This window comes from Nicotiana attenuata, unplaced genomic scaffold, assembly GCF_001879085.1.
Source record: "Nicotiana attenuata strain UT unplaced genomic scaffold, NIATTr2, whole genome shotgun sequence".
NCBI lineage: Eukaryota > Viridiplantae > Streptophyta > Magnoliopsida > Solanales > Solanaceae > Nicotiana > Nicotiana attenuata.
In genome coordinates this window covers 160,263-167,808 of record NW_017672301.1, presented here as the reverse complement: position 1 = coordinate 167,808, position 7,546 = coordinate 160,263, and the positions used below count along the sequence as shown (strand labels likewise).

At 34.2% G+C, this 7,546-nt stretch overlaps 1 long non-coding RNA gene across 1 annotated transcript in view; it reads left to right on the top strand.

Annotated features, from left to right (window-relative positions):
- Positions 1-6,913, top strand: part of LOC109212654 — a 14,516-nt gene extending 7,603 nt beyond the window's left edge. Inside the window, exon 5 of the long non-coding RNA XR_002065897.1 lies at positions 6,629-6,913. This is a non-coding gene — a long non-coding RNA (uncharacterized LOC109212654). The remainder of the gene's footprint in view (positions 1-6,628) is intronic.
- Positions 6,914-7,546: the final 633 nt, after the last annotated feature.

Genomic DNA, 7,546 nt, shown 5'->3' with positions numbered 1-7,546 from the left:
CCCCAAATCCTAATGTTTTAGAACTTTATTTTCTTCAAAAATTTAATTATTTTTCTAAAAATTCGCACAAACCCAAATGAACTAATGTGCTGCTTTACTTTTTTACACAAAAATAATAATGAAATTTGCGCTCCATAATTAAAAAGAAAATACTCTTAGGTTGAAAAAGAAGGTACTCTTTCTACAACACGAAAATAAAGTACTCATTTCATTAAAATAAAAGAAAATACTTTTTCTATATCATGAAAAGAAAATACTCATTTTGTTAAAAATGAAAGAAATATTTTTTCTACATCATGAAAAGAAAATACATTTTTGTTGAAACGAAAGAAAATACATGAAAAGAAAATACTTTTTTTGTTAAATAAAAAAATTACTTTTTTATATCATGAAAAGAAAATACTCATTTATTAAAATGAAAATAAAAATTATATCTGTAATATGAAAAAAAAGTACTATATTTTTATTTAGAAAGGGGGGTAGGGGTGGGGTGGAGGTGGGTAGGTGGGAGTGTGGAGTAGGTTGGTGGAGATGGGGAATGGGGTATGGAAGGTTGAAAAAGAGTTTTGAAAAATGTTTTCCCTTTTCTTGATAGGGAAAACATTTTCCTCCAATTGGAGGAAAATGAGTTAGCGAGGAAAATATTTTACAAAACATTTAAACCAACCAAACATGGAAAAATTGAAAAATATTTTTCGAAAAATGATTTCCTTCGTACCAAACACACCCTTAATTCCTCCCCCTTCACATTCAAAGGAGGAAAAAATGCTTTAATTACTCGATATTGTTATCGCATTGTCATTACTGGAGTCCTTAAACTTGAGTATTGAAATTTGTAAAGAAAAAATTAAATATTTTATCACAATTAATTCTACTTTTTGTTTATCAATGTTAAAGGTACTTCAAGTCCAATTTTCACGTGCAACGCCATCATAATCGTATGTACGTAGTACTTTTCTTAATTTCATACTTTGGGCATCGTAAGTTAGTCCAACTATTACGTAATGAATAGTCAATCTTCGTTTGTACGATGTGTTTATACTCCCAAACTTTTGTTCTTTGTTTTTGGTTTCCCACCCGGTGTTCGGTGTCCTCATTGGAGCCCGACTATATCTGAATTCATGCCGTGTAAGGCCCCATTCCGGGGGAAACGCTCCCTACCAAGGATTTTTTCATACCCAGGGCTCGAACCCGAGACCTCTGGTTAAGGGAAGAATAGTCTCATCCACTACACCACATCCTTTGGTGGTCCAAACTTTTGTTACATTTACATTCCCGTAATCAATATTTGACCAATTTATTTAGTATGATATTTAATGCAGATAAATACGTACGAGAAACCATCCGCTTCAAATAAAGTCTATTTGATGCGTCGATTGTTCAACTTAAAAATGACAGAAGGTGGATCTGTTACGGAACATATCAATGAGTTTAATGTAATATTAACTCAGTTGAATTCTGTCAATATATATCTATTATTTAAAGGATAGGAAAAAATTCTCTCCTTAAGCCAAGTGGCAGCCTTAAAATTAGCCACATATAACTATTAAATAAATAACTATTAACTGATAACTAACTCAGCCATATGAACTAAAAAAAGCCACACATAACTTATTTCTTAATTAGTTAATAATACATAACTAAATCAAAATATTAGAAAATTTACTATATCCCTATCTATTATTAAAAGAAGATAAAAAATTCCTCTCCTTAAGCCAAGTGGCAGCCTTAAAATTACCCACATGTAACTATTAACTAAACAACTATTAACTAATAACTAATTCAACCATATGGTATAACTAGAAAAAGCCACATATAACTTATTTCTTAATTAATTAATTATAAATAACTAAATCAAAATATTTAAAAATACTATGTAGTACTTAAAAATATTATTAAAAAATTTAATAATTTCGAGTATTAATTTAAAATAAAATAAATATTTATATCATGATTAAAAAAATCACATATTGATGTATATTATATTAAAGAATATAAATGTATAATGATATTAAATAAAGAGGAAAGTTACATGAAACTATTAAATATTATATATTAGGTAACGTAATAGAAATAATTAAAAATTAAAAAATATTTAATATTTAATATTATAAATAGAATGGAAAGATGATTTGAACTTGAGATTAGATTAAAATTAGGGTTAAAATGCTCAAGCTATGTATAGGACGAGAAAATTAAAGTTTAACTAGATAAAGAAAAATAACAATTGGATAACAAATTAATATTTTAAGAATGCAAAATAAATGTCCCATGTAGGTAATTTAGTAACGAAAATAAAAGTTAAATTTGTATCTAAACTAAAAGAGAAAGAAAATTTAATTGCACTTGATACAAAAATTGATAGGTTTTCAATATCTTTGCCTTGTGTTTTGATGATCTAACAAACTTAATGTCAAGAACCAGATAGGGAACCTGACTCACGTGGATTACACAGCATTTAATTGACTCCAGCCAAATGTGAACTGCTACAGCTTCAGGAGCTAGGAAACTAAACAAGGACCTGCTACCCTTGTGGTTCCCTCATAGCAGTACAAAGTCAGTTGGACACAGCTGGAAACGAAGTGACTGCCTGCACTGTTTCTGCCGCATTGCACTGTTTCCAGAGCCCACTCATTCCTGACAAACTAAAGTGCTCACATCATATCAAGTGATGTAATAATCAAGGTGTACCAACATGAGTTTATATTGGAACATCACTTGAAGGTTTCAGTTTCTCATTCAAGCTTCTTGCCAAAACAGAGAAATCAATCCGCACGAGCTTGAAGAACAAAGTTGAATACAACTACGGACTAGTTCCTAAAATTAACATGTTGTTGTCCTAGTTGAGTTGTAACTTTGTGATTGTAATTATTGTATCTCCTAAATTGCTTAGCTAGAAGCGTTGATTAGGAATCCTTTCTAAATCTGTAAACTCCTTCAGTTTACGTTGTGGCTAGGTTTAGTCATAAGCAAAAGCCTTTGTAACCGTAGGGTGACAAAGTGGCTTGTGGTGAGAACATTACAAGTTAGTTAAAGCCTTTGTTACTAGGAGAGTTATAAAGTGGCTTGTGGTGAAAGCATCACAAGTTAGCTGAAGTCTTTGTAATAGGGTTATTGCAAAGTGGCTTGTAATAGTGAGATTGCAAGTTAGTGAAGTTAAAAGCCTACAGGTGTAGGTCGTGATTTTTTGATCCCCTTGTGTGGGATTTATCCACGTAAAAATCCTCTGCCTTATTTACTTACAGTTTTATTAGCATTCTCAGCAGAACCTTGTAAAGGACCAGGTAATCTACTGGTTGGTGGACTCACACAAACTAACAATTAGTATCAGAGCGGGTTCCTCCTATCAGGCTAACACCTAGGAAGGATCCTCATGGCTGCTCCACCAAATTTTGAAGAAGGTCAATCTACAGACCGACCACCTAAGTTCAATGGACAATACTATGGGTGGTGGAAAACAAGAATGCATGATTTTATCATGGCTGAGGATTTTGAGTTATGGGATATCATTTGCGATGGTCCTTATGTTCCAACCAAGGTACTGGAAGAACTTCCATTCTCAATGGCAAAAAGCAGTAAGGAGTACACTAAAGCAGACAAGAAAGCTATGGAGAAGAATTTTCGTGCCAAGAAAATTCTAGTATGTGGAATAGGACCTGAAGAGTACAATAGAATCTCCACCTGCGATACTGCCAAGGAGATATGGGAAGCTTTGCAAACAGCTCATGAGGGAACCACACAAGTAAAACAGTCTAAGATTGATATGATCACTACCGAGTATGAACTCTTCAAAATGAGGGATGATGAATCCATTCAAGATATGCACACAAGATTCACTTCCATCATAAATGAGTTACACTCACTTGGTGAAACTATTCCTAGAAACAAGCGAGTGAGGAAAATCCTCAGCATTCTGCNCTAACGTTGAACCATTATTAGTTTTCAAACAAACTGTGCCAACACCAAACACCTTAACTTCACTGGCATTGCCCATCTTTAACACTCCAGAATCAACATGAGTATAAGATGAGAAAAAATCTTTTCTTGGTGTGACATGTGAGGTAGCTCCAGAATCTACTATCCAGCTCGTCTCATGGGATACCAAATTGATGACGTTTTCATCATAAGCAAAAAGAAGGTCATCTTGAACAATAGCAGCAAAATTGTTCTCGTTATTTTCAACTTTCTTTCCTTCTCTAGTGTCTTGATTCAACTTGCGGCAAAACCTTTTGATGTGTCCTTTCTTGCCACAGTGGTTGCATGTAACATTATAGTATTTGGACCTTGACTTACTTCTACTTTTACCTCTATTCCTTGAGCCTCTTGTTCTATCTCTCTCCCGGTCTTCTGTAACCAAGATATCTGCTTGTGAGGATGAACCCTGCGATTTTCTCCTTACTTCCTCGTTCAACACACCACTCTTGGCATATTCCATGGTCACCTTACCTCCAGGAGCTGAATTTGTCAAAGAAACACGAAGAGTTTCCCAAGAGTCTGTCAGAGTATTAAGAAGCCAAAGTCCTTGTATCTCATCATCAAAAATTAACCCCCATTCCAGATAGCTGATCAAGGACGCCCTGAAAATCATTTATGTGATCAAGGATAGGGCTGCCTTCCTTGTATTTAAAGGTCATCAATTGCTTTAGCAGAAACAATTTGTTGTTCCCGGTTTTTGAAGCATAAAGAGTCTCTAGCTTTTCCCACAATGATCTCGCATGTATCTCGTTCACAATATGGTTGCGAACATTATCTTCAACCCATTGTCGTATATATCCACATACTTGTTGGTGCTCGAAATCCCAATCTTCATCGGATATACTCTCGGGTTTATGAGCTGAAAAACGGGTAGATGCATCTTCTTCACGAACAACAAGTCTTTCATCTTGCTTCTCCAAACATTATAATTTCTCCCATTTAAACATACCATCTTGCTCATATTCGCCTCCATTCCGTAATAACCCAGATAAATAACCAAGGCTCTGATACCACTGTTATGTCGAGGAAGAGGCAAATCCGAAAATAAAGAAGATAAAGAATACCAAATTTTAACGTGGAAAACCCTTCAAATCGAAGGTAAAAACCACGGGATCACAAAGATCCAAAAAACTTCACTATAACAATAAGAGGGTTACAAAAGTTCTCCAAATTGGCTACACTACAAGGGCCAAACATGGAGCAACAATAGCAACAAGAGCAACAACTAATCAATTAAAGAAAGAGTATAATCCACAAAACGAAGCTGCTGTTCGAGGCTCGAAATTAGATGTTACGAGCCTCCAAATCCGATCTCCACCGTTCAAATCCAAGACCAAGACACTCAGTCAAAATTTCAGCCCGATCCAACGGTTAATGAATCGGAAAACGTGATTTGAATGTTGGCTGGTCGGAATAAAAATCTGCAGCAAAACAAATATTTTTCTTCTCTCTTCTCTCTTGACGAAAACTCTCTCAAAAACCACTCTTATGTACTTAAGTCTTTCAAAGACTTGTATCAATGAGCATAGAATAATTCTCCAAGGTTGTCCTATTTATAGATCATGAGTGGTGCTTTCTCTTAAAGCAAAAACCCACTCAAAATAGGAATAAACCGAATCCAATTCCAAATAGGATTGAAAACCAAAAGAGAATAGGATTAGGCCATTGGGCCTTTGGCTGGACAATATGGGCATGTGCCCAACAAGACTTAAGGAGATTGCTCTAACAACCATTGATATTCCTGCAGTAAGTATTTTAAAGTACTGTTCATTTTCACATCTAAAATCATGTTGTAGCCTCATTTGATGACCAACTCTTTTATTTTTTTTTTCCTTTTCCAATTTAAGGAAAGCAAGTAATGTCGGAGTTGGATTTTGCTGCACAATTTCTTTTAAGATGTACGGGGACTTAGAGGAACTAATGAAAAATTTAATATTGTCACTTTTACAGGATTGGTTATTCCTTTAGTTGCGCAGATTTTGCTTTTTTGCTTCTATTTCACCTGTGTTCTTTTTTCTAAGTTCAGATTTTCTTTACATTGTTGAACTATCTTCCAAGGCTTTATATATCATAGATTTACATGGAAGCAAGAGAAAACAAAGATGGAACAATTATTCTTCAGTTTTAACTTTTAAGGCATTTGGTTAATAATTGGATAATATCTCGACACCGGATTCAGCTTTAATTATTCTTCTCAACTTGGATAGCTGTATGTTGCTTGTAAACTGTAATAAGAATTATTTTGTTAATGATTTGGGTTTTGACACTTTTGTTAGTGGCATTGGATTCCACTTTCAGTAGTTTTTTTACAGTGCTTAATTTGATCTTACCAAAGCCTTTACAAGAAAGCATGAGAATTTTGTACTGTCTGGATCTTAAGTTTATGTATATCAAAATTTCATATTTGACACCTTTTGATTTTTCATTCAGATTGTAGTTAGGAAATCAATAGTTATCAGTTAGAAATTTCACACAAATACTTTTGCCCTTCAGTAAGTGGACTGTCTTGTACTGCTAACTAATGCATCTAACAATTTGTCAAATGCTCATTTCTTTAATTAAGAATACCAGAATGCTCATTTGTGCCTATTAGAACTGAATCTCATATGAATTTGAACAATGATGCAAGTGGGAGATCCAAACCATTTTGCAGAAACAACCTACCATAAGCATTTCCGGTTGACATTGCATGCCAGAAAGAACACAACAGGAATCATGAACGTGCATCAAGTTTCCCAAGCTAAAGACGGGATATTACTTATGCTGCGATGGTAGCTAAATCTGAGATTTTTTTTCCTTTCTTTTTTTTTTCTTCAGCCAAATTATATGAGAAAATAAAGAATATGAAGGAGTGTACCAATGTATGTATGTCTGCACTTGGAGGGGAGAAAGGGAGTTGCTTTCTAATTTGTTTTGCTGTAAAAATCAGCTTCTGAACTGTTCTGCTCTACAAAATTGAACTTCTGAGATCTCTTTACAATGTCGGGCATATGGGCACACACCATCTAGTACTTAGGATAAGAGCAAGTTTATTTTTCTTGGTCTATTAATTAGTACTAGTAAGAAAATTGATCAAACAATCACATAAGAAGTGAAGAAATCTGAAAAGACTTACCATTTCTTCGGTGCTTTGAGAGAGAGACGGTGAAGAATGTCCACAAGAGAAATTTCACCGCCGTTTCAAAGATTTCAAAAATGGATAGAACGTTGCAGTTGTTGGTTATCTAACCTTTGCATTTTGGCGTGGCTACGGTTACCCGGATGATCCGACCCACTTTATCAACGAGATATTGCATTTTCTTGCAAAATTAATAGTTAAAATCCCTTTATGTTTTTACAAAAACCTTCTCTTATATGAGCTTAAATGAAATTATTGATTCTCTTAGGGTGTGTTTGGTACGAAGGAAAATCTTTTCCATATAAAATCTTTTCCTAGAAAATGTTTTCATGGAAAATGAGTGGTTTTATCACTTATTTTCCTTGTTTGGTTGGTGAGTGGAAAATATTTTCTAGTGTTTGATTAGAGAGTAGAAAATATTTTTTATGCTAGTCTCCTCACTCTTCTTCCCCC